The sequence below is a fragment of the Marmota monax genome, unplaced genomic scaffold, assembly GCF_021218885.2.
Source record: "Marmota monax isolate L192 unplaced genomic scaffold, Marmota_monax_Labrador192_F-V1.1 WCK01_AAM20220418_F8-fsc00190, whole genome shotgun sequence".
NCBI classification, from domain to species: domain Eukaryota; kingdom Metazoa; phylum Chordata; class Mammalia; order Rodentia; family Sciuridae; genus Marmota; species Marmota monax.
This window is the reverse complement of record NW_026693010.1, coordinates 3,216,883-3,226,647: the sequence shown is the minus strand read 5'-3', so window position 1 is coordinate 3,226,647 and position 9,765 is coordinate 3,216,883. Positions and strand designations below refer to the sequence as shown.

The 9,765-nt window shown below is 56.3% G+C and overlaps 1 gene segment (V, D, J or C); it reads left to right on the top strand.

The window, feature by feature from the left end:
• Nucleotides 1-9,765, top strand: part of LOC124098272 (immunoglobulin heavy constant alpha 2-like) — a 123,486-nt gene that overhangs the window by 58,123 nt on the left and 55,598 nt on the right.

Sequence of the window (9,765 nt, the reverse complement as noted above, 5' to 3'; positions counted from 1 at the left end):
CACTCTGGGGAGCCCTGGGAAGCAGGTGGCCAAGCAGGGTCTCCCCAGCTGGCCACACCAGGCAGGAAGTGTGCGTGCTGCACAGTCAGCTCTGGAAGCCGTGACAGGACGCAGGCTGGACGCTCCAGCAACAGACGCTATCTGCAGTGTCCCGGGGGCCAGGGCTCCTGGGTAGAGGCAGGGCAGGCCTGGGCCTCTCTCCCTGGCTTGCACTCACGGTCTTCTCCTGTGTCCACACAGGCTGTCCTGGTCTCCTCTTCCGCAGACACAGTCCTAGGGCCTCAGGCCCACCCTGGTGAGCCCATCCCAGTGTGGCTCATCCTGAGGTCCTGGGTCACAACCTCAGCATGTGGGTGTGGAGGCACCACTCAGCCCACAACCACCCTGCCTCCTCTCTTGCAAATGCGCCGTCCCACCCTGACGTCCCCAGCATCAGCTCCAAGTCCCAAGTCCCACACACCCTCCTCCAGGGCAGGTGCTACCCATTCTAGGGCCACTCAGCCCCCAGGACACCCAGGTGCCAAGAGCAGCAGGCAGTGGCACAGGGTGGGGGCGTTTGCAGACACCAGGGAACACAGCCTGGCATGCGAGGGCAGCCCAGTGGAACACAGAGTCCACGGCCAGCCCAGCTCAACTTCCCTCTGAGACATACAGGCAGTGCGGAGGGCGAAGGGGCTCTGCAGAGTCCAGGAGGCAAAGAATTGCCAGGGGCCACTCAGCTTCCCATAGGAGGCCAGCTGTGTCTGTGGACAGAACTGTGTCGACATCAGGCTCCCTCCCCAGGAGATGCTGCAGAGGGGCCGCTCTGGTCCTGGAAGATGCTGCTGAGCTGCAGCCAACATGGACATTGGGAGACAGAGACCCAGCTGGGGGACTTTCCAGCCCGTGCTTCGGGAGCGAGCGCCCCGTGGGTGCAGGAGCAGGAGCTGCCTGGGTTCCAGACGGGCGTTTAGGGGCCAGGCCTCAAGCTGTTAGAAAGTGTTTATTGGGGTCTTTGCTTCAGTGGGCGAGAGACGTCCTGCCCAGGGTGGGGCTGACCCCACTCGAGGGGCACTGCTGCCATGGGAGCCTCACAGGGACCTGGAGGCCAAGACAGGCGTTGGATTTGCTGCCAATGCCCACTGGCAGTGAGCGGCAGGGAACCTGGGCCAGGCTGGGTGTCTGGACAGCTGTGCAGGCCTCAGGACGGGGTGCCGGGTGCAGGAGGGCAGAACTTGGGGTGCGAGCAGGGGCCCGTCCCAACCAAGGGAGAGCACCCTGCAGCCACCGGGCCCTCCAACAGATAAAACCCAGGCCAGAGTGGGTAGGACCAACCCCCCTTGAAGGCGAGCAAGATGGGGACCTCTCAGCTCAGCGCATGCTCCCGTCCTCAGGGCCCTGCAGGCAGGCACCTTCCCCAGCACCCTGGGTAAGGATCAGGCCTCTGTCTTCTGCTGCTGGGGCCCTTGGGGCCTCCCTGTGTCAGGTAAGACCGTGCAGGCCTTGGTCCTGAGAGTGGACAGCCCAGCGAGGCTGAGGAATGGAAGGCCAGTGTCACTCCTTGGCCAAGCCACTGAGAGGGATGGAGAGGTGGCTTCACGTAGACCCTGCCTCCTACCAGGCCATGGCTCCTGGGGAGAGACGAGGCCTCCCAATGTCCTCAGCCCCATTCCTGACATGGTCATCTGGCTGCACCACAACCAGTAGCCGAGAGCGTTGGCTGCAGCCTGGCCAATGTCCTCAGCTACATGGACTTTGAGGGGACACACACCCAACCACACAGTGACAATCAGGGCACATACACATCTGCCTGCACAGAGACCTTCAGGGAACACACACACACACACACACAGGGACAATCAGGGCACACACACCCACACAGGGACCTCCAGGGAACACCCACATACACACACACACACACATAGGAACGTTCAGAGGACAGACACCTGCCCACACAGGGACCTTAAGGGGACACACATGCCACCCACAGAGGGACCTTCAGGGGATACACATGCCACTCACACAGGGACTTTCATAAGCACACACACCTACTCACATAGGGACATTCCAGGGACACATATGCCCACCCAAACACGGACCTTCAGGGGACCCACATGCCCGCCTACACAGGGACCATTAGGGGACACACACACCCGCCCACACAGGGACCTTCAGGGGACACACACTTCCACCTACACAGGGCCCGTCACATGGCACATGCGCACATCACCCAGCCGCACAGGGACCATTGCACAACACACAGCTATGTGAATCCCACACAGGGACACGATGGCCACCCTGCATCCTGCCCCCAGCGCCCCCTGGAGACCAGGTCAGCCTGGGGTCGGGAGGCTCTGCAGGAGCTCCTCAGAGCAGCGAGCAGGGACCTGGCAGCCTGGTCTGCTCCACGCCTGGTCTCCTGCCCTCTGGACACAGGGGCCCAGCACGCAGGCCGACGTGCTAAGAGAGCTCAAGAGCAATGTTGTCTGGGTGACGAGGCAGAGTGTCCCAGGTTCTGTGGTCACTGCAGTCAACAGGGTGTGGGGGCCAGTTCCCAGGAGAACTGAGAGCACCACTCACATGCTGAGGAGGGAGTGTGAAGAGGGTCAGGAGCAGACGCAACACTGGGTGGATCCATGGGCACCAGGAGGGGCCAGCTGTGCTGCGGCAGGCCAGACAGAAGGGCACTGCTGTCAATCAGCCATCAGTCATCACCTGTCCAGACAGAGGGGCACTGCTGTCAATCAGCCATCAGTCATCACCTGTCCAGACAGAGGGGCACTGCTGTCAATCAGCCATCCGTCATCACCTGTCCAGACAGAGGGGCACTGCTGTCAATCAGCCATCAGTCATCACCTGTCCAGACAGAAGGGCACTGCTGTCAATCAGCCATCAGTCATCACCTGTCCAGACAGAAGGGGCACTGCTGTCAATCAGCCATCAGTCATCACCTGTCCAGACAGAGGGGCACTGCTGTCAATCAGCCATCAGTCATCACCTGTCCAGACAGAGGGGCACTGCTGTCAATCAGCCATCAGTCATCACCTGTCCAGACAGAAGGGGCACTGCTGTCAATCAGCCATCCGTCATCACCTGTCCAGACAGAAGGGGCACTGCTGTCAATCAGCCATCAGTCATCACCTGTCCAGACAGAGGGGCACTGCTGTCAATCAGCCATCAGTCATCACCTGTCCAAACAGAAGGGGCACTGCTGTCAATCAGCCATCAGTCATCACCTGTCCAGACAGAGGGGCACTGCTGTCAATCAGCCATCAGTCATCACCTGTCCAGACAGAGGGGCACTGCTGTCAATCAGCCATCAGTCATCACCTGTCCAAACAGAAGGGGCACTGCTGTCAATCAGCCATCAGTCATCACCTGTCCAGACAGAGGGGCACTGCTGTCAATCAGCCATCAGTCATCACCTGTCCAAACAGAAGGGGCACTGCTGTCAATCAGCCATCAGTCATCACCTGTCCAAACAGAAGGGGCACTGCTGTCAATCAGCCATCAGTCAACACGTGTCCAGACAGAGGGGGCACTGCTGTCAATCATCCATAAGTCATCACCTGTCCAGACAGAAGGGGCACTGCTGTCAATCATCCATAAGTCATCACCTGTGCAGACAGAAGGGGCACTGCTGCCAATCATTCGTCAGTCATCACCTGTCCAGACAGAGGAGACACTGCTGTCAATCATCATCAGTCATCACCTGTCCAGACAGAGGGGCACTGCTGTCAATCAGCCATCAGTCATCACCTGTCCAGACAGAGGGGCACTGCTGTCAATCAGCCATCAGTCATCACCTGTCCAAACAGAAGGGGCACTGCTGTCAATCAGCCATCAGTCATCACCTGTCCAGACAGAAGGGGCACTGCTGTCAATCATCCATAAGTCATCACCTGTCCAGACAGAAGGGGCACTGCTGTCAATCATCCATAAGTCATCACCTGTGCAGACAGAAGGGGCACTGCTGCCAATCATTCGTCAGTCATCACCTGTCCAGACAGAGGGGACACTGCTGTCAATCATCATCAGTCATCACCTGTCCAGACAGAAGGGACACTGCTGTCAGTCAGCCGTCAGTCACCTGCCGCAGTCCGGCTGCAGCAAAATAACTGGGAGGTGACGAGCAACTTGTGTACATTGATACAGCAGGAGTGGGAGCCATTTATTGTAGGATAGGAGGGGTATACATTCCACGCAGCTTATCTTAATTAACATAAACTAGATACAGCAGTCAACCAATAAGGAATCTCCACACTTAATGGCTCGCTGGCATTACTTCACAAACCACTCCCTCTGGCAAAATGCCAGGCGCCATCCTGACTTGTTTACAGACCCTAACAGTCACCTCTTCAGACAGAAGGGGTACTGCTGTCAATCATCCATCAGTCATCACCTGTCCAGACAGAAGGAGCAATGCTGTCAATCTTCTGTCAGTCATCAGCTGTGCAGAGTGAAGGGGCATTGCTGTCTACCATCCATCAGTCGTCATCTGTGCAGACAGAAGGGGCACTGCTGTCAATCATCATCAGTTCCCACCTGTGCAGACAGAGGGGCACTACTGTCAAACTCTATACGTAGCGAGAGGGACAGCAGCTCCAGGACCAGGAAGGGCACCCTGCCCCACAGAGCCCAGGGCTGTACCAGGCACAGCCTCTTCCCACGGGGGCACAGCCATCCCATCGGTGTCTGTCCTGCGCCACGTTCCTGGCAGCACGGCTCCGAGCAGTGACCGTCACCATCCCAACACGCGGCCACGGAAAGGCCCAAGGCCGGGCACTACCACGTTCCAGCTGCAGCTACGCAAAGAAAAGGAAGCGCCACCCTCACGCCCCCGGAAAAGCAGCTCTGGGACAGCCGTCTCCACGGGACGCAGAGCAGACCAGTCCTCAGACAGGACTTTAAAGAACGCCGTGGTCAAAGGCTGCACGGAAAACATGGTCATATGGGGCTGGCGGGGCTCAGCGGAGAGCGCTCGCCTCGCACGTGCGAGCCCTGGGCCATCCCACTCCACATAAAGATGAATATACAGAATAAACGTATTGTGTCCAACTACAACTAAAAGGTAGATATGTAAAAAGAAAATATGACCATAATGAGTGAATAGATAGGGAAACTCCACCAAAATACCTGTAACAGAAAATTCTCAAGAAACAGATGAAAGTGCAGAGAAATTTAAAGAATAAAAGCCTGTTGAGCCTAAGAGCTGGCTGGAGAGGCATGGGGAAGGCCAGAAGATTTGAAGACATAGCTCCAGGCAGTCTTTTCCGTCATCAGAGAACAGGGAGAAAAACGCTGGGAGAAATGAAGAGACTCCAGATCCCATGATCCACTACGAAGCTTCCTAAAATACGTGGCATTGGAGTCCCACGAGAGCAGAGGCCAGAAAAATGGGGCTGGAAAAGTCTTTAAAACACACAAGTTCTTCAGTGGGCTGAAAACCCCGACTTATGGATACAGAAATTCTAACGAGGTGCCGGCGTCCATCACCCCGTCCCGCCAGGCTGGTGGACAGCGAGGTCAGAGAGCCTGGAGAGCAGCCACCAGAGGGGCGGACCACCTGGGCCTGGGAGGCGCGGCAGCAGGAGGAGAGCGGCCCCCGTGGAGTCAGGGAAGGCTCCCAGAATTCCCTTCCCAAGAAGACACATGGGGACTGGGAGGAGCACCTGAGTCTCCAAGGAAGCACCCAGGGCCACCAAGAGGCAAAGGCACCCGCTGGGGACCGGATCCCACTGAGTCTGGGGATCCAAAGGCAGCTGCAGCCACCAACAGTAGGTGCTCCTTAGACAGAAGGATCTAGAAACACCTAAGCTGGCCCTTGGCCAGCACTGGCCCCTGGTCACCACCAAAGCCAGGCCTGAGCTCACCCACAGGCCCACAGCAAAGAGCACACGCCCAGCGTGGCCCTCATGCTCAGCAGGACAGGGGCCAGTTCTGCAAGAGGCCCACTCAGAGCCTTGATCCTGCTTAGCCAGACACCTTGACAGCCTCTGGCCAGCTTCCACCCACATCCGTCACTTTAGAATCCCTCCCTCGGGGTCAGTCACGAGCACGCGCTCCCTGGGGATAGCTCAGGACCCGTCCTTGGGCCTGGAGACGGCGAAGGGGTGCCATCCTGCCTCATCTCGGTGGCTGGAGAAGGGTCTGCACACCCAGAGCAGTGGGAGGTGCGCCCACAGGCCGGGTGTTCAGAGGAGACCACCTCGAAGCACCTCACTCCTTTGAAACTCACTTTGTGGGCCACCCCGAGGGCAGCAGAGGCCACAGCTGGGCCCCGGTGGGACCTGAGGCCTCAGGAGCTCCAGGTGCCCGCGCCTCCTCCCCAGGGGCCCTCCCTGCCCCAGCACCTGAGCCCAGCTCATCCCGGGGTCAGGCAGAACCAAGGGCCAGGCAGCCTGGTCACAAAGGCCGCTGCCCCTTGTGCCCGCAGCCTGGGGAGAGCCAGCAGGAGGATGCCAGGTGGGTCAGGTGCAGCCCTGCCCTCCCCTGGGGGCCTGCCACAGCCGGGCACCACCTGACCCACCCTGTGGTTTCCCTCGGAACCACAACTGCTCCCAGGAAACAGGGCGTTTACCCCTTAGCCTCCCACACAGCATCTGTCCCTAGCTTGGATGGGCGGGTGGCCAAGGACTGTCCATCAGGGAGGGACAACACAGGCCAAGCCTGATCTCCCCAGACCTCACCCCCAGGCCCTCCAGTTCCTGGCCCACCATGCTGGTCACCCATCCCACCTGCATCCCTTCTGAGGTCTAGCAATGTGTCTGAAAATCTCTCTGAGGGCACTGAGCCTGCAGAGCCCCGGCCCTCAGACCCCTGCATGGGGACCACTGATGCTGGGAGTCCTAGGTGGAGGGGACAGGGTCCCGATGGCCCTCCCCAGAGACTTTGCACATCCCTCCCAGGACCCCATGGTGACAAGCCAGGCTCAGGTTGCCTGTGGCCTCCCTGGGTGTGCACATGGTCCTCCAGGGGACTCAAAGCGGGAGGGAAGCCCTGCCCAGCACAGCCCTGCTCAGCTTCCCCACACCACGGCTTCTCCAGCCCTGTGGAAGCAGAGGACTCCGGTGGCCCCTTTGTGCCTTGCCTGAGTCAGGGGGACACCCTAGTTCCTGCTCTGCCGTGGACGCTGAGGCTTTAATTGTGTCCCTCAACCCTAGGGAGAACTTCTGCTGGACTGTGCCCTGCGCCTGGTGGGCTGAAGCAAACTTCTCAGACCACAACTCAAATGCCTTATTCCAGGTCTCGGGACCCCGTATTCACCATCAGGCACTCCCTTAAAGGAGGGGTGTCTGAGCTTCAGGGTTCAACCTCCTGTGTTACCCAGCACTCTTACCATCAGGTCCTGGGCCCAATTTTCAAAACAGCCTGCCCTCTGCCTACAGAAAATTGGGCTTCTTACAGTCCTACCATAGAGATTTTCTAATTTTCACCCCAATCTCTGAGTAGTTGACAGGGGCTCCCCTGAGACTACCATTTCATTTTAGTGTCTGGTTTCACTAAACAACAACAAGCTGTCCCCACTGTCCTTGCAGCTCCCCTGATAGCCACCAGCCACATGATCACCACTGCTCCGGCCTCTCTCCAGGGCCAGGGAAACTGCATAACATGACCCCTCCCATCCTAGCCTCATCCCACGTTGATGATCCAAGAAAGGTTATTTACAGAGGTCCAGTGGGACGTAAGACAGCCAGAGGGCTGGGGCAGCAAGCTCAGTGACAGTGGAGCTGTCACAGCCATGCCTGAACACGTGTTTAGACAAGACACTTGAAAACAGAGTGACAGATTGAACTCTGCTAAGATCAAGAGGCTGTGTCTGTCAGAAGACACCTTCCACACGCCGAGGAGACAAGGGGCCACCTGGTAAAATGCACTGCGATATCTACAGCCAGCAAAGTAATGCCATCAAGGATGTGTGAGCAACTGTCACCACAGAAAGAAAGGCACAGACACCTCAGGAGAAACTCACGGCCAAAAGACCTAGACAGGCACCGCCAAGAGGAGGAACACATAATAAGGCCCAGGCACATCTTGAAAGATAGTTAACTTCATTAATCATGGAAGCATCAAACCAGAGCAGAATGAGATAAAATTTTATCAAAATGAAATTGGCAAGATCTCAGTCTGGCTGTAAGCATCAGGATGCGGAGCCACGGAGCAGGAACACACTGCTGGGACCACCTGGGAAACACTGCTTTAGGCAGCTTTTTCATTGCTGTGACCAAGAAACCAGACAAGAACGCCTTCAAGGAGAAAAGGGGCACTTAGGGGCTCATGGTTCCAGAGGTCTCAGTCCACAGACGGCCGGCTGCATTCCTCAGGATTCAAGGTGAGGCTGGACATCAGGGCTGAAGAGTGTGCGAGGGGGAGGACATCACACCAGGAAGAGGGGAAAGAGAGTCTCCACTCAGCAGATACAAAACACAGACTCTGAAGGCCCACCCCTACCTACCTCCTCCAGCCACAACCTACCGGCTACAGTCACCACCAGATTAATCCCTATCAGCAGATTAATTCACTGATTGGGCTAAGGCTGTCATCAGCCAATCATCTCACCTCTAAACCTTCTTACATGGACTCACACATGAGCTTTGGGGGACACCTCATATCTAAACCATAACATTCTGCTTTTGTGCCCCAAAAGCTCATGCCCATCTCACAATGTAAAACACACTTAGTCCATCTCCAAGGTCCCCACAGTCCCAACAGTTCCATCATGGCCCAAAGTCCAAGTCCAAGTCTCCCCTGAGATTCAGGGTGAACTCTGAGTGTGTAAAAATCAAAATGGACAAAAGCAAGTCATACGTGTCCAATGTAGGCAATATATAAAGGCACAGAGTCAACATTTCCACACCAAAAGAGAGACGTAGGGCACAGAAAGAAGGGCGCTCCAAAAAACTTTTTGACTAACATGGTCAGGTTAGTCACGTTAATGACCCCACTCCTGGTACCAACTTCTGTTTTAGTCAGACTTTTCATTATTGTGACAAAAGGATTTGACCAGAAATTTTAAAGATAGAAAGTTATTTGAGGGCTCACAGTGTCCATAGACAGCTGGCTCCATTCCTCAAGGCTCAAGATGAGGCAGGACATGGTAGCAGAAGACTGTGGTGAAGGGAAACAGCTCACAGGATGGTCAGAAAACAGAGAAAGACTAAACTCCAAATACATACCCCAGAGGTGCACCCCCAGGGACCCACCTCCTTCAGCCACTCACTATCAGCCTACAATCACCACTCAGTTAATCCCTATCAGGGGATTAATTCACTAATTGGGTCAAGAACCTCGTAACCCAACACCTCATCTCTAAACTTCTTGTACTGCATCATACATAAGCTTTTGGGGGACACCTCACATCTGAACTGTAACAACAGTGTATCATGGTCTTTCAGTGCTGGGTATTTCCATATTCTGCCTCCAAGGAATTGCAGCCCCAGGTGTGAACTGGAGAGGACCCTTTGCATGTATACTCCAGAAAACACGTGTGTCAGTTGGATCCCCGAGAGTCCTAAAGTGGGTGCAGATTTACACTTAGGACTAGAATGAACAACTGTGGCTGGGAGGAAAGACCTGGAGGGCACCGTTGAGAATCACCGAGCAGAGAGCTTCAAGGGAACTATCTACAAGGCCCGTGGAGGGCTCTCGCCTCCATGACTGGAGGAACGCCTGGGGATGCTGCTGGTCATCAGGAAGGAAGTCAGGAAGAAAACTGGATAAAACCCAGCAGAGCACAGAGCAACCTGGAACCCACAGCAAAAACTGAGTCCCTGAGGAAACTCCAGA